At 37.9% G+C, this 16703-nt stretch overlaps 1 non-coding gene across 1 annotated transcript; it reads right to left on the reverse strand.

The window, feature by feature from the left end:
- Positions 1–743: 743 nt before the first annotated feature.
- LOC127741734 (small nucleolar RNA R71) lies at positions 744–847 on the reverse strand. Its single transcript, XR_008002941.1, has one exon. It is a non-coding gene; the product is annotated as a small nucleolar RNA R71 (small nucleolar RNA).
- Positions 848–16703: the final 15856 nt, after the last annotated feature.

The following is a 16703-nucleotide window of genomic DNA, read 5'->3' on the forward strand; positions in this document are numbered from 1 at the left end:
CTCTCTCATCTTCTTCTATTTATTTATTTATTTACTAACACTTCTCTTCACCTCTCTTCATCTCAAATCACTGCCCCTATCCTTACCCTTGTATTTGGATTCTCCTTTCTTTATTCCCTTTTTCTTCTACCAATAATAAAGAACCTCTTTACTGTGACAAAGAGAATTCCTCTTCTTTTTTAAGTTCTCTTCTCTTTCATATGAGCAGGAACAAGGAAAAAGGCACTCTTGTTGAAGCTAATCCGGAACCTGAAAGGACTCTGAAGAGAAAACTAAGAGAAGCTAAATTACAACAATCCAGAGGCAACCTTTCTAAAATTTTTGAACAAGAGAAGGAGATGGCAGCCGAACCAACAACAATAATGCAAGGAGGATGCTTGGTGATTTCACTAAACCAACGTCCAAGTTTGATGGAAGAAGCATCTCAATTCCTGCCATTAGAGCAAACAATTTTGAGCTTAAGCCTCAATTAGTTTCTCTAATGCAGCATGCAACAGAACTGCAAGTTTCATGGACTTCCATCTGAAGATCCTTACTAGTTTTTAATTGAGTTTTTGCAGATTTGTGAGACTGTTAAGACGAATGGAGTAGATCCTGAAGTCTACAGGCTCATGCTTTTTTCTTTTGCTATAAGAGACAGAGCTAGAACATGGTTGGACTCACAACCTAAAGATAGCCTGGACTCATGGGATAAGCTGGTCACGGCCTTCTTGGATAAATTCTTTCCTCTTCAAAAGCTGAGCAAGCTTAGAGTGGATATTCAGACCTTCAAGCAAAAAAATGGTGAATCCCTCTATGAAGCTTGGGAAAGATACAAACAGATGACCAAAAAGTGTCCTTCTGACATGTTTTCAGAGTGGACCATATTAGATGTATTCTATTATGGTCTATCTGAGTTTTCCAAGATGTCATTGGACCACTCTATAGGTGGATCCATTCACCTAAAGAAAACGCTTGCAGAAGCTCAGGTACTTATTGACATGATTGCAAATAACCAATTCATGTACACCTCTGAGAGGAATTCCGTGAATAATGGGACACCTCAGAGGAAGGGAGTTCTTGAAATTGATGCTCTAAATGCCATATTGGCTCAGAACAAAGTGTTGACTCAACAAGTTAACATGATTTCTCAAAGTCTGAATGGATGGCAAAATGCATCCAACAGCACTAAAGAGGCATCTTTTGAAGAAGAAGCTTATGATCCTGAAAACCCTGCAATGGCAAAGGTAAATTATATGGGTGAACCTTATGGGAACACCTATAATTCATCAAGGAGAAATCATCCAAATTTCTCATGGAAGGATCAACAAAAGCCTCAACAAGGCTTTAATAATGGTGGAAGAAATAGGCTCAGCAATGTCAAGCCTTATCCATCATCTTCTCAGCAACAGACAGAGAATTATTAGGGGTGAGCGCGGGTAGCGGGTACCCGATTACCCACCCGGATTCGAACCGAACCAATTAAATTGGTTCAAGAACCGACGGGTAATCGGGTCCGATCCGAACCAAACCAATGACATTTGCTGATGATTGGTTCGGGTATCGGTTTTGGGGTCGCGGAACCCGAACCAACCCGTATACCCGATTATAATTAATTAAATAAAATATATATATATATATATCACTTTGTAAACACATAACCTGATAACCCTAATACACAATCTCACTAACGGCGCATCCAAAGTTACCAAACCAACCATGGCGAAACCCTAGCAGAGGCAGAGGCGCAGAGTTTCCTCCTACCACACAACTAGCTTGGCAGCTTCTCCAGACTCCAATCTTCATCGTCTTCTCCACCTCGTCTGTGTATCATCTTTCTCGTAGCGGCAGCGACGCAGCAACCAACTTTCTCCCGGTCATGGCGTCTCAGTCGATATCTCTGTTAGCATCGGTGGTCGCAGTTCCCTCTCCAGCAGCCAGTTTGGTCTTCAGTCAGCCGTTCCCTCTCCAGCAGTCAGCTTCCTTTAGGCTCCAGCTTCATCTTCTCCAGTAATTCATTCAGGTTAGTCTATAATTTTTGGGAAATGTTATATGTTAAACTGTTAATTGTTTTATTTTCTGTTCAATTTTTAAATTATACATTCTTATTTGTTGTTCAATAAAGCAATCTTGATCACTCTGAAATAATCGTGCTGTTCAATTTTTTAAATATTAACAGAATCTTGCTCTTATGTAAAAGTTAGATTTGATTTTGAACTGAGAATCTTCTATAAGCTAATTTTGATTTTTAACTTCAAAAATAAATTGCTAATTGCTATGCAGTTACTATTATAATTCATGGTAGCAGATATTTATAACAGAGACCAAACCTAAACCCTTAGAGTTTGATAATTGATGTTCAGTTGTTCACTAAAAACTAGAAGCCCCCTTAGAATTTGAAGTTGAAACCAAACATAAAATATTATGCTGAAGGCAAGGTGACATTAAGATGACGTTAAGGATGTAGCAAGTGATGATAGAGGGCAATTATTATGATATTTGTATTCCTATTTGTATATGTATTTATTTTTTTTATCTATCAAGCAATTTCACTAATATGTAATTTTATCTTGTTAATTGAGTTGATTTGATTAATTTAAACTGGTGTCTGTAAAGTAGTATCCATCAGAAGGAGTTAGGTGCTGTCAAATTGTGACATTAAGTATTAATTTCCCTTTCCAGCAAGTTGATTTCACTGATATGTGATTTTATCTTGTTAATTGAGTTTATTTTGTATTGAATCATAAGATATAGGATGACATTAAGGATGTAGCAAGTGATGATGGAGAGCAATTATTATGATATTTGTATTCCTATTTGTATATGTATTTATTTTTTTTATCTATCAAGCAATTTCACTAATATGTGATTTTATCTTGTTAATTGAGTTGATTTGATTAATTTAAACTGGTGTCTGTAAAGTAGTATCCATCAGAAGGAGTTAGGTGCTGTCAAATTGTGACATTAAGTATTAATTTTCCTTTTCAGCAAGTTGATTTCACTGATATGTGATTTTATCTTGTTAATTGAGTTTATTTTGTATTGAATCATAAGATATAGGATGACATTAAGGATGTAGCAAGTGATGATGGAGGGCAATTATTATGATATTTGTATTCCTATTTGTATATGTATTTATTTTTTTTTATCTATCAAGCAATTTCACTAATATGTGATTTTATTTTGTTAATTGAGTTGATTTGATTAATTTAAACTGGTGTTTGTAAAGTAGTATCTATTAGGGTGAAGAATTATGTTGAAAATTATGTTAATAGACAGATTCTTTTGGGGTGAAGACGAGGACAGCTACTATAAGAGTATAGCGAATTCAATTTGATATCTTTGTATAAAGAAAAATATTTTGTCCACTTACTCTGTCTTCTGTCCTTATGTGCTGAGTTGATGCATATCTCTTTACTATTGGATAAGATGTAATCTTCATCTTATGCAAATCTCATATTTTGTCTAATAAGAAAGAGATACATATTCACTGAATGTTACAAAAAGCTAAAAATAATATATAAAATAACAGTTTAGAAAAATTATGATAATATTTTAACTCGTTTTGGATTCTGCAAATTTAGAGGAAATTTTAGATATCTAAATGCAAGATACTAACCATCATCAAAAGGAATGAGAGTTTGAATCTTCTGAAGTATAGAAACCTGAACAGTGCAAGTTTGATATGTGATAGTCCACTCTTTCGGTTTTATCACAATACTTTGGTAAATTTTATGGCCCACCGTGTCTATTAAATGTCATTGTCACTGCTTAAATAGTAAACCATACTTCATTGGGAGAATTACTAATATGTGATTTTATCTTGTTAATAAATATTCTGCAGTAAGGTCTTTCAATTGTACTAATTGATTAGTAACAATACATGACTTCTCTTATTTTATATATTTTGCAGATTTAAAAAAATGGGGAAAACTAGTCCTAAAAGTGATTCAGTTGTTGGAAGTACTTCTTCTCCAAGTGCAGCCACTCCCGCTGCTGAGAATGATGGTCTTTTTGGTGGAACATCGCAAAGTCCAACTCCTCCAGCGTTGCCTGCCTCAAATCCTTCATCAGAAACGCAAACTGAAGCTGCTGGAACTACTGGCGAACCTCTAAAAGAGGTAAAACGTAAACCTAGTAGAGCACCTAGTAGTGTTTGGGCGCATTTTACTAAAAGTTCTCCTAATGAAGCTTGCTGCAACTATTGTAAAAAAAATATGCATGCAATAGTTCTAGTCATGGTACAACAAACTTGCATAAACATTTAAGAATTTGCACTAAAAACCCTCATAAGCAAGCTGAAAAGGGGCAGAAAACTATTGCACTTGGGAGCCAATTTGAGGATGACCCTAATGCAGTCACAATGAAGCTTGTTGATTTTAATCAAGAGGAAACTCGTCTTGCTCTTGCAAATATGATAATTGTTGATGAACTTCCTTTTAAATTTGTTGAGGCTCAAGGCTTTAGACAATTTATGAGTAAAGCACAACCTAGGTTTAAGGTTCCCTCCCGTTGGACAATTGCTAGAGATTGTATGGCTTTGTTTAGATATGAGAAAGAGAAGTTGAGAACATTGTTATCTGAAAATCGCCAAATGGTTTCCCTTACTACCGATACTTGGACCTCAATTCAGAATTTGAATTATATGTGTGTGACTGCGCATTATATTGATGAGTCTTGGATATTGCATAAAAAAATTTTGAATTTTGGTTTGATTACTGATCATAAGGGTGAAACTATAGGGAGAGCCTTAGAACAGTGCTTGCAAGAGTGGGGTATTAGAAAGATATGTTGTGTAACTGTTGATAATGCTAGTGCTAATGGTGTTGCAATTTCGTATTTACTTAGAGGCATGGGTGATTGGAATGGGTCAACATTGTTAAATGGGGAGTTCATGCATATGAGGTGTTGTGCTCACATATTAAATCTAATTGTCGGTGATGGTATGAAAGAGATTGATAGCTCAATAACTAAAATCAGAATTGCATGCAAGTTTGTTAGGTCGTCTTCTGCTAGGATGCAAGCTTTTAAGAGGTGTGTTCGAGAGGCTAATATAACTTCTAAAGCTAGTGTAGTGTTAGATATGCCTACTAGGTGGAACTCTACCTATTTGATGCTAGAGGCTGCTGAGAAGTTTGAATCGGCTTTTAGTCGGCTTAGTTATCAAGATTCATTTTATTTGTTGGCTCTTGAGTCTGAAGGAGGACCTCCTGATGCTAATGATTGGACAAGGGCACGTGTGTTTGTGAAGTTCTTGAAGATATTTTATGATGCAACTCTTACTTTTTCTGGTTCTTTGAATGTTACATGTAATAATTTTTTCAATAAGTTGTGTGACATTCAAAAAACTTTGAATAAGTGGAGAAAGAGTAATGATGTTGGTTTGCAAAAGATGGCGACACAAATGAAAGTGAAACTAGACAAATATTGGGAGGGTGATGGAATAAATTACTTTCTCTTTGTGGCTGTTTTTCTTGATCCTCGTTACAAGTATGAGTATGTTGAATTTTGTCTTAATCGGGTGTATGGGTTGAATCAAGCCAAAGATATGTTGAAAAAATTGAAGGATATCATTCATAAGTTGTTTGAGTATTACTCCACCATGTATCCCCTTCCGGATGGTAGTTCTTCTGGTAGTTTTAATTCTAGCATTGCCTCTCATGATCATGTGGTTGGTGGTGAAAATGCAATTGAGGAGGAAGATGGCTTCGAAGATGAGTTTAGAATGAGGGTTAAAAAAAAGCAAGGTGAGGTCAAAAGGAATGAATTGGAAAGATACATGGAAGATGATGTGGAGGATAACATTCCCGGTTTTGACATTTTGTGTTGGTGGAAATTGAAATCAATGAAGTATTATGCTCTTGCTCACATGGCTAGGGATTTGTTGGCTATTCCCGTCTCTACCGTGTCTTCTGAGTCGGCATTTAGTACTAGTGGTCGTGTGCTTGACCAATTTAGAAGCTCATTAAGTCCTTCTACTGTTGAGTCCCTAATTTGCACACAAAATTGGTTGAAGACTCAAGAAAAGACGTATGACTTAAAGCAAGAACTTGAGGACCAAGAAAAACTTGAATTAGGTAACTATTTTTAAATTATATTTCTTTAAATTATTATGTAATTGTTGTTATTGTTGAGTCTCTAATAATAATTTAATTACTGTTAATGTAGAGCTCTCAGCTTTAACAATATCTAATCAAGCCATTGGAGTTGATGTTGTTTACAACAATTTGAGGTTAACATTTTTATTTACTGTTACTTGTTGAATTTATTTTAATTAATCAATTTTATATGTTGACATTAACTAATTATATGCTGATTTTTTGAAGGTCACAACTCCTCTCTTGAATATGCTTGGTTGATGGAGTGAAGGATTATGGAGTGAAGACTTTGAAAAACAAATATTTCTATTGCACTTTTGTATTGAGCTAATGAGCTTCTAATGTTTAGATTTTATTGTATTTTGGTTTTAGCTTTTTTCAAAGATTATTCACTAGACTTTTGTATTTAACTTCTAATATTTCTATTGCACTTTTATATTTTCAATAGACAAGATTAGTCACTATTAATATGTTTGGATTTTGATGAGTTTAGTTTTTAATGTATTTGGTGTTTAATATGTTTGCATTATTTTTGTTGATGTTATATGTTTATTGTGTTTGTTGAATTTTGAACATAAAAATTTGTCAATTTGTTTTTTTTTTTAAATTCCAAAGTCATCGGGTACCCGCTACCCGAACCAAACCGACCCACTCTTAATCGGTTTGGTTTGGTTCGGGTACAAGCATAAAAAACGCAAATCCGAACCAAACCGAACCAATTACTTTTTGATCGGTTCGGTTCTAATTTTACTTTGAACCCGAACCAAACCGACCCGTGCTCACCCCTAAGAATTATGAACAAAATACCTCTAACTTAGCAAATTTAGTCTCTGATCTATCTAAGGCCACTTTAAGTTTCATGAATGAAACAAGGTCCTCCATTAGAAATCTGGAGGCACAAGTGGGCCAGCTGGGCAAGAAGGTCACTTAAACACCTCCCAGTACTCTCCCAAGCAATACTGAAGAGAATCCTAAGAGAGAGTGCAAGGCCATTGACATAGTCAATATGGCCGAATGCATAGAGAAGGGGGAGGACGTGAATCCCAATGAGGAAGACGTCATGGGACGTCTCTCAAGCAAGAAGGAGTCCCCTATTGAGGACCCAAAGGAATTTGAGGCTCATATAGAGACCATAGAGATTCCATTAAACCTCCTTCTTCCATTCATGAGCTCTGAAGACTATTCTTCCTCTGAAGAGGATGAAGATGTAACTAGAGAGCAAGTTGCTCAATATCTAGGAGCTATCATGAAGCTGAATGCCAAATTGTTTGGTAATGAGACTTGGGAAGGTGAACCTCCCTTGCTCATTAGTGAACTTGATACATGGGTTCAGCAAACTTTACCTCAAAAGAAACAAGATCCTGGGAAATTCTTAATACCCTGTACCATAGGCACCATGACCTTTGAGAAAGCTCTGTGTGACTTAGGGTCAGGCATAAATCTTATGCCACTCTCTGTAATGGAGAAGCTGGGGATCATTGAGGTACATCATGCCTTATTCTCATTACAATTGGTAGACAAGTCAGTAAGACAAGCTTATGGATTAGTAAAGGACGTGTTAGTAAAGGTTAAAGGCCTTTACATCCCTGCTGATTTCATAATCTTAGACACCAGAAAGGAGGAGGATGAATGCATCATCCTTGGAAGACCTTTTCTAGCCACAACAGAAGTTGTGATAGATGTTAACAGAGGAGAATTAGTCCTTCAATTGAATGGGGACTACCTTGTGTTTAAGGCACATGGCTATCCTTCTGTAACAAGGGAGAGTAAGCATGCAGAGCTTTTCTCAGTACAGAGTCTAACAGAGCCCCCACAGTCAAACTCTAAGTTTGGTGTTGGGAGGCCACAACCAAACTCTAAGTTTGGTGTTGAATCTCCACAACAAAACTCTAAGTTTGGTGTTGGGACTATACAACATTGACCTGATCACCTGTGAGGCTCTTTGAGAGCCCACTTTGAAGCTATTGACATTAAAGAAGCGCTTATTGGAAGGCAACCCAATTTTTATTTATCTAATTTTTTTATTTTATTGTTCTTTTATGTTTTATTAGGTTCATGATCATATGGAGTCACAAAATAAATACAAAAATAAAAAACAGAATCAAAAATAGTAGAAGAAAAATCACACCCTGGAGGAAGGACTTACTGGCGTTTAAACGCCAGTAAGGAGCATCTGGCTGGCGTTCAACGCCAAAACAGAGCATGGATCTGGCGTTGAACGCCAGAAACAAGCAACATCCCGGCGTTCAAATGCCAGGAATGTCCCCTAAGGAGAGCTGGCGGTGAACGCTAGAAACAAGCATGGACCTGGCGTTCAACGCCAGAAACATGCTGCACATGGGCATTGAATGCCCAGAATGAGCATCACTTTGGCGTTTAAACGCCAGAATTGCATGCAAAGGCATTGTACATGCCTAATTAGTGCAGGGATGTAAATCCTTGACACCTCAGGATCTGTGGACCCCACAGGATCATCTCAGGATCTGTGGACCCCACAAGATTCCCACCTAACATATTCTCCCCTCTTCTCAACATTCATTCTCTGTTTCCAATAAACACACTTCCCCAAAAACCCTTCACCAATCACCTCAATCTCTCTTCCCAATTACCCCCTTCACCACTCACATCCATCCACTCTTCCCCATAAACCCCAGCTACCTTCAAAAATTCAAAATTTTTTCCTACCCAAACCCACCCTAAATGGCCGAACCTACTCCCTCTCCCCTCACTATATAAACCCCTGCATTCTTCTTCATTTTCACACAACACAACCCTCTCTTCTCCTTCTTGGCCGAATACACCTCTCCCCCTCTCCTCCATATTTTCTTCTTCTTCTTCTTCTCTTCTTTCTTTTCTTGCTCGAGGGCGAGCAATATTTTAAGTTTGGTGTGGTAAAAGCATAAGCTTTTTGTTTTTCCATTACCATTGATGGCACCTAAGGCTGGAGAAACCTCTAGAAAAGGAAAAGTGAAGACAACAGCTTCCACCTCCGAGTCATGGGAGATGGAAAGATTCATCTCCAAAGCCCATCAAGACCACTTCTATGATGTTGTGGCCAAGAAGAAGGTAATCCCCGAGGTCCCTTTCAAGCTCAAGAAAAATGAGTATTTAGAGATCCGACATGAGATCCAAAGGAGAGGTTGGGAAGTTCTAACCAACCTCATCCAACAAGTCAGAATCTTAATGGTTCAAGAGTTCTATGCCAATGCATGGATCACTAGGAACCATGATCAAAGTAAGAACCCGAACCCAAAGTATTATCTTACAATGGTTCGGGGAAATACTTAGATTTTAGTCCGGAAAATGTGAGGTTGGCATTCAACTTGCCCATAATGCAAGGAGATGAACACCCCTACACTAGAAGGGTCAACTTTGATCAAAGGTTGGACCAAGTCCTCATGGACATATGTGTGGAAGGAGCTCAATGGAAAAGAGACTCCAAAGGCAAGCAAGTTCAACTGAGAAGACTGGACCTTAAGCCTGTGGCTAGAGAACGGTTGGAGTTCATCCAACGCTCCATCATCCCCACTAGCAACCGATCTGAAGTTATTGTGGATCGGGCCATCATGATTCATAGCATCATGAATGGAGAGGAAGTAGAAGTTCATGAAGTCATCCCCCTTGAACTCTACAAAATAGCCAAAAAGCCCTCCACCATGGCAAGGCTAGCTTTTTCTCATCTTATTTGTCATCTATGTTACTCAGCTGGAGTTATCATAGAAGGAGACATCCTCATTGATGAGGATAAGCCCATCACCAAGAAGAGGATGGAGCAAACAAGAGAGACCATCCACGGATCTCAAAAGATGCATGAGGAAGCTCATCATCAAGAAATCCCTGAGATGCCTCAAGGGATGCACTTTTCTCCCAACAACTATTGGGAACAACTCAATACTTCCCTAGAAGATTTGAGTTACAATGTGAATCAATTAAGGGTGGAACATCAAGAGCACTCCATCATTCTCCATGAAATTAGAGAAGATCAAAGAGCAATGAGGGAGGAGCAACAAAAGCAAGGAATGGACATAGAAGAGCTTAAGGACATTATTGGTCCTTCAAGAAGAAGACACCACTAAGGTGGACTCATTCCTTGTTCTTATTTTCTGTTGATTCGGTTTTTTTTGTATATGTTCATCTATGTTTTGTGTCTCTATTTCATGATCATTAGTAGTTAGTAACTATGTCTTAAAGTTATGAATAATTCCATGAATTCTTCACCTCTCTTAATTAAAAAATTTTTTAATTGAAAAGAACAAGAAGTACATGAATTTCGAATTCATCCTTGAATTTAGTTAAATTATATTGATGTGGTGACAATACTTTTTGTTTTCTGAATGAATGCTTAAACAGTGCATATTTTTGATCTTGTTGTTTATGAATGTTAAAATTGTTGGCTCTTGAAAGAATGATGAACAAAGAGAAATGTTATTGATGATCTGAAAAATCATAAAATTGATTCTTGAAGCAAGAAAAAGCAGTGAAAAACAAAAGCCTGCGGAAAAAAATGGCGAAAAAAATAGAAAGAAAAAGAAAAAGCAAGTAGAAAAAGGCAATAGCCCTTAAAACCAAAAGGCAAGGGTAAAAAGGATCCAAGGCTTTGAGCATCAATGGATAGGAGGGCCCAAGGAAATAAATCTAGGCCTAAGCGACTAAAATCAAGCTGTCCCTAACCATGTGCTTGTGGCATGCAGGTCCAAGTGAAAAGCTTGAGACTGAGTGGTTAAAGTCGTGATCCAAAGCAAAAAGAGTGTGCTTAAGAGCTCTGGACACCTCTAACTGGGGACTCTAGCAAAGCTGGGTCACAATCTGAAAAGGTTCACCCAGTCATGTGTTTGTGGCATTTATGTATCCGGTGGTAATACTGGAAAACAAAGTGCTTAGGGCCACGACCAAGACTCATAAAAGTAGCTGTGTTCAAGAATCTACATACTTAACTAGGAGAATCAATAACACTATCCGAAATTCTAAGTTCCTAAAGAAGCCAATCATTCTAAACTTCAAAGGAAAAAGTGAGATGCCAAAACTGTTCAAAAGCAAAAAGCTACAAGTCCCGCTCATCTAATTAGAACTAATAATCATTGATATTTTGGGATTTATAGTATATTCTCTTCTTTTTATCCTAATTGATTTTCAGTTGCTTGGGGACAAGCAACAATTTAAGTTTGGTGTTGTGATGAGCGGATAATTTATACGCTTTTTGGCTTTGTTTTTAGGTAGTTTTTAGTATGATCTAGTTACTTTTAGGGATATTTTCATTAGTTTTTATGCTAACTTCATATTTCTGGACTTTACTATGAGTTTGTGTGTTTTTCTATGATTTCAGGTATTTTCTGGCTGAAATTTAGGGACCTGAGCAAAACTCTGAGGAGGTTGACAAAGGACTGCTGATGCTGTTGGAATCTGACCTCCCTGCACGCGAAATAGATTTTCTGGAGCTACAGAACTCTAAATGGGGCGCTCTCAATGGCTTTGGAAAGTAGACATCCAGAGCTTTCCATCAATATATAATAGTTTATACTTTGTTCGAGATTAGACGATGTAAACTGGCGCTCAACGCCAGTTCCATGCTGCATTATGGAGTCAAACGCCAGAAACACGTCACGAACCAGAGTTGAACGCCCAAAACACGTTACAACTTGGCGTTCAACTCCAAGAGAAGCCTCAGCTTGTGGATAGATCAAGCTCAGCCCAAGCACACACCAAGTGGGCCCCGAAAGTGGATTTATGCATCAATTACTTACTTCTGTAAACCCTAGTAGCTAGTCTAGTATAAATAGAACTTTTTACCTTTGTATTAGTCATATCTTGGATTGTATTAATCAGTCTTTTGACCAAGTTTAGGGGCTGGCCATTCGGCCATGCCTGAACCTCTATCACTTATGTATTTTCAACGGTGGGGTTTCTACACACCATAGATTAAGGGTGTGGAGCTCTGCTGTACCTCGAGTTTCAATGCAATTACTACTATTTTCTATTCAATTGACTTATTCTTATTCTAAGATATTCGTTGCAATTTAACATGATGAATGTGATGATCTGTGACACTCATCATCATTCTCACTTATAAACACGTGACTGACAACCACTTCCGTTCTATCTTAGACCGGGCGTATATCTCTTGGATTCCTCAATCAGAATCTTCGTGGTATAAGCTAGAATTGATGGTGGCATTCATGGGAATCCGGAAAGTCTAACCTTATCTGTGGTATTCCGAGTAGGATTCCGGGATTGAATGACTGTGACGAGCTTCAAACTCGCGATTGCTGGGCGTGATGACAAATGCAAAAGAATCAAGGGATTCTATTCCAACATGATCGAGAACCGACAGATGATTAGCCGTGCTGTGACAGAGCATTTGGACCATTTTCACTGAGAGGATGGGATGTAGCAATTGACAACAGTGATGCCCTACATACAGCTTGCCATAGAAAGGAGTGACAAAGATTGGATAAAAGCAGTAGAAAAGCAAAGATTCAGAAGGAGCACAGCACCTCCACACACTTGTCTGAAATTCCCACCATTGAATTACATGAGTAACTTTATCTTTATTTTCTATTTATTTATTATTATTATTCGAAAAACCAATAATCTCTTAAATTAGTTAAAGCCGCCTGATTGGGATTTACAAGATGACCATAGCTTGCTTCATACCAACAATCTCTGTGGGATCGACCCTTACTCACGTAAGGTTTATTACTTGGACGACCCAGTACACTTGCTGGTTAGTTGTGCGGGGTTGTGGCAAAGTGTGATTCACGTTTGAGAGCACCAAGTCTTTGGAGCCATTGTTGATGATCACAATTTCGCCTATCATGCGTACGCACAGAGGTGTTTGCGCACGCCCAGAAGCATTTTCAGAAAGTGTGCATGCGTACAGGCTTGTGCGTACACACAGAAAGTTAAATTTCCAGGGTTGAGTGCATGCACAAGGTGTGCTAGCGCCATCAACCGATTGCCATTCCCAACGTGTGCGTGTGCACAAGTCTGTGCGTACGCACAGCTCACAAACCTTCGTTGGTTGTGTGTGCGCACCGGCTGTGCTAGTGCTCCCATCATAAGCCCTGTCCCCATGTGTGCGTACGCACGAGGATGTATGTGTGTACAGGTTCAAAATTTCACAGGGTGTGCGTGCACACACAAACCAGAAATCACAAATTCTACAGAATTTGTAGAATTCATATTTTTGGCCCAAACTTCCAACGATCATATCTCCTTCTACAAAATTTAGATTTCCATCAAATTTAAACCATTTTAAAGCTTATGAAATGAACTTTCATTTGATATAAAGATCATCAAATTCCAAAAACAATAGCTCAAGATATGATGCATTGAAGTTCATCGAAATTCCATTTTTACAAAAACTCAGAAACTCCCAAATTTCAAAAAGTACACTTCCCAATCCATTCAAAATCAACCAAAAACTCAACCATTCTAATATCAATCATTGCCAATGCCACACACAATCATTAACCCACCAATTCCACCATATTTATCTCATTTTCACAAATCTCACATCACAATTAACATTTCATATCTCAATCTCCAAACAAATATTCAATTCATCACTCACTATATATAAATATATACATATCATTATCACACTTCAATTCATGTTCATCAACAAGAGCCTCAACCCTATCATCAATCAAACATATTAATCCATATCACAAACAACATTTCATACTTTACCAACCATTATCACCAATACTCATATATTCCACTCAACCAAAATCATCCAACAATTACATCAACATTTCGCAATCCCCAAATACACACATAACAACACAATTCACATCATCCATCGACTACATCAATATTTCAAAATCTTATTCTATGGCCACTATCCTACGTTTTCATTACCACATTACATTTTAGATACAAGAAACCGAAACCATACCTTGGCCGATTCCCGTTCCGCCTAGAACACCTCTAATTTCAACCTTCAAGGTTTCCAAAGCCTCACCAACAGATTTCCAAACACAAAGTTCCTTTCCAAGCTTTCCAAAACCACCAATTAAGCTCCAATCCACATATATATAATGCCTAAACCACAATTTCACACCAAAACAGAACAACTCAATACCCAATACCTCAAATTCAACATTTTTACTAGGGTTTGAGATCTCTTACCTTACCCAAGGATCAAGGAATCAAGAACAAGTCTTCTCTTCAAGTTAATTTGATCCTATAACACAAAGGAGCTCACAATTTTAACATTTTTGCCCAAAATTTTCGAAAATCAAAGCTGTAAGAACAGAGGTGAAACATGGCTTACCTCTTGCACAACCTTATGGGCTTTGTAAAGCTCGACACTGCAATCACATGGCCAAAAACGGTGCGTTAATCGGAGCTCCGGATCAAAAGTTATGATCAATGGAAGTTGGAGGTGAATAGGAACAAGGGTTTCATGTTTCCCCCTTCTCCCTTTGTGTTTCAGTGTGTGTGTGTGTTTGTTTTGGAGAGGAAGAGAGCTGAGCTCTCTCAATAAATGAGGGCTTTGCTGGGCTCTTGGGCCCAATATGGGTCTGTTTAGCCCATTTGGCCCAATCTTGGGCTGATTTCTTTAAAATTGGTGTCAAAATTCTCGTTTTAAATTTCTCTATCATATTAAACCATGAAAACCTCATTTCTCACTTTCTAGAATATATTTTAATCTACGGGTTAATTAGTCATTAATTAACCGAGTTTTACATTATAGCCAGCTAATTGGGAATTTTGCCCACAAAATTCCAATTCAGTTTCCTGTAAATAGGTGAGGGTAGTCTATTCCCATTTCTAATTCAAGTTCTCCGGTGTGTTCCTCTATTCTGACTTGATTTCCAAGTCACTCTCTAATAAAACTCTTTTTCCTCAGAATTCCTTAATATTTACATTATCAATTCTGATTGGGATCACTTGAAACTTCATATCCTCTTTTAATTGTACTAGTTCAAATTGTTCTAACACCTCAAATGGCCCATCGTGCCTTGAAATAGGCTCCTTTAGGTCAATTACTCTTCTGCTACTGTTACCAAACTGGTTTCTAAGAATACACAGCTTTTTCCTTTAAACTCCCTAGGTTCACTCTGTCAGTCTGCATAACTCCTATGCCGGCTTGCGCAGTTAGAACCTTAACTCAATTTTCGCTTAAGCTTTCCTCATCATTTTTGACTATTAGTTCAGAACCTAAGGCACTTTATTCCCTTGTTCAACTCACTTCAACATTCTTAGTAGCTCTTCATTCTCTTACTGTACTCCTCAGCCTCTCGACCTTACAACTCCCTAAAAATTTGCAACCGATTCAGTCTGATACCTCTAGCTGCTGCCTCGACATCCAGCTTTAGACTAAAACCTTACTTAATGTTTTCTTCTCCTTCGTAGTTTACCGTCACTGGGTTTTAAACAATAACTTTGCACAGTTCTCATTACTTCTGATCCCTTATGCATAATCCAACCCGCTTATGCTACGTCGCTCTGATTCTTACCCTTCAAGAGCCTAGCCACTCCTCTAAGTTAACTAAACATTACTCCGTTTTAACAACTAATATCCGCGACTAATCACCAACCTGGACTTCTTGAAGTTTTATAGAAAAATAATTTGGATCAAAAATCACGTGTAGATTGCTCCCAGTTTTTACTTTAATTTGCTGCCAGAGTGATTAGTACAGTCCCAGGAGTTTAGACTCATCTCAGAGGAAATGAGATTCACGTAAATTAGAACTAGGATTGGGAAGTTAATCCATTTACTATTCAAAAGGAAATTCAAAGTAGAATCACAAGGTAAGTCTCAAAGGAGAAACTAGGTCGACCCGTGTAGTTTCGCCGACGCACTCTGATTTGTTCGTCTCCAAGAATTTGTCATCTGATGTCATTACCTGATGTAGCACTCTTACGTTGGCTCTAAGTTAATTACTTTAAATCCTAATTTATCACTTCTATCTTAAGTACAAATAAACGTAATGTCACCACATTCTATAGCGTAAATGGAATTAAATTAGCGGTTTCGCGATTACTGATGAGCGGATAATTTGTACGCTTTTTGGCATTGTTTTTAGTATGTTTTTAGTATGATCTAGTTAGTTTTTAGTATATTTTTATTAGTTTTTAGTTAAAATTCACTTTTCTGGACTTTACTATGAGTTTGTGTGTTTTTCTGTGATTTCAGGTATTTTCTGGCTGAAATTGAGGGACCTGAGCAAAAATCTGATTCAGAGACTAAAAAAGGACTGCAGATGCTGTTGGATTCTGACCTTCCTGCACTCGAAGCGGATTTTCTGGAGCTACAGAAGCCCAATTGGCGCGCTCTCAATGGCGTTGGAAAGTAGACATCCTGGGCTTTCCAGCAATATATGATACTCCATACTTTGCCCAAGATTTGATGGCCCAAACCGGCGTTCAAAGTCACCCTCAGAATTCCCAGCGTTAAACGCCGGAACTGGCACAAGAATGGGAATTAAACGCCCAAACTGGCACCAAAGCTGACGTTTAATTCCAAGAAGAGTCTCAGCATGAAAATGCTTCAATGCTCAGCCCAAGCACACACCAAGTGGGCCCGGAAGTGGATTTTTATGTCATTTACTCATCTCTGTAAACCCTAGGCTACTAGTTCTCTATAAGTAGGACCTTTTACTATTGTATTGACATCTT

The sequence above is a fragment of the Arachis duranensis genome, chromosome 9 (assembly GCF_000817695.3).
Source record: "Arachis duranensis cultivar V14167 chromosome 9, aradu.V14167.gnm2.J7QH, whole genome shotgun sequence".
NCBI classification, from domain to species: Eukaryota; Viridiplantae; Streptophyta; class Magnoliopsida; order Fabales; family Fabaceae; genus Arachis; species Arachis duranensis.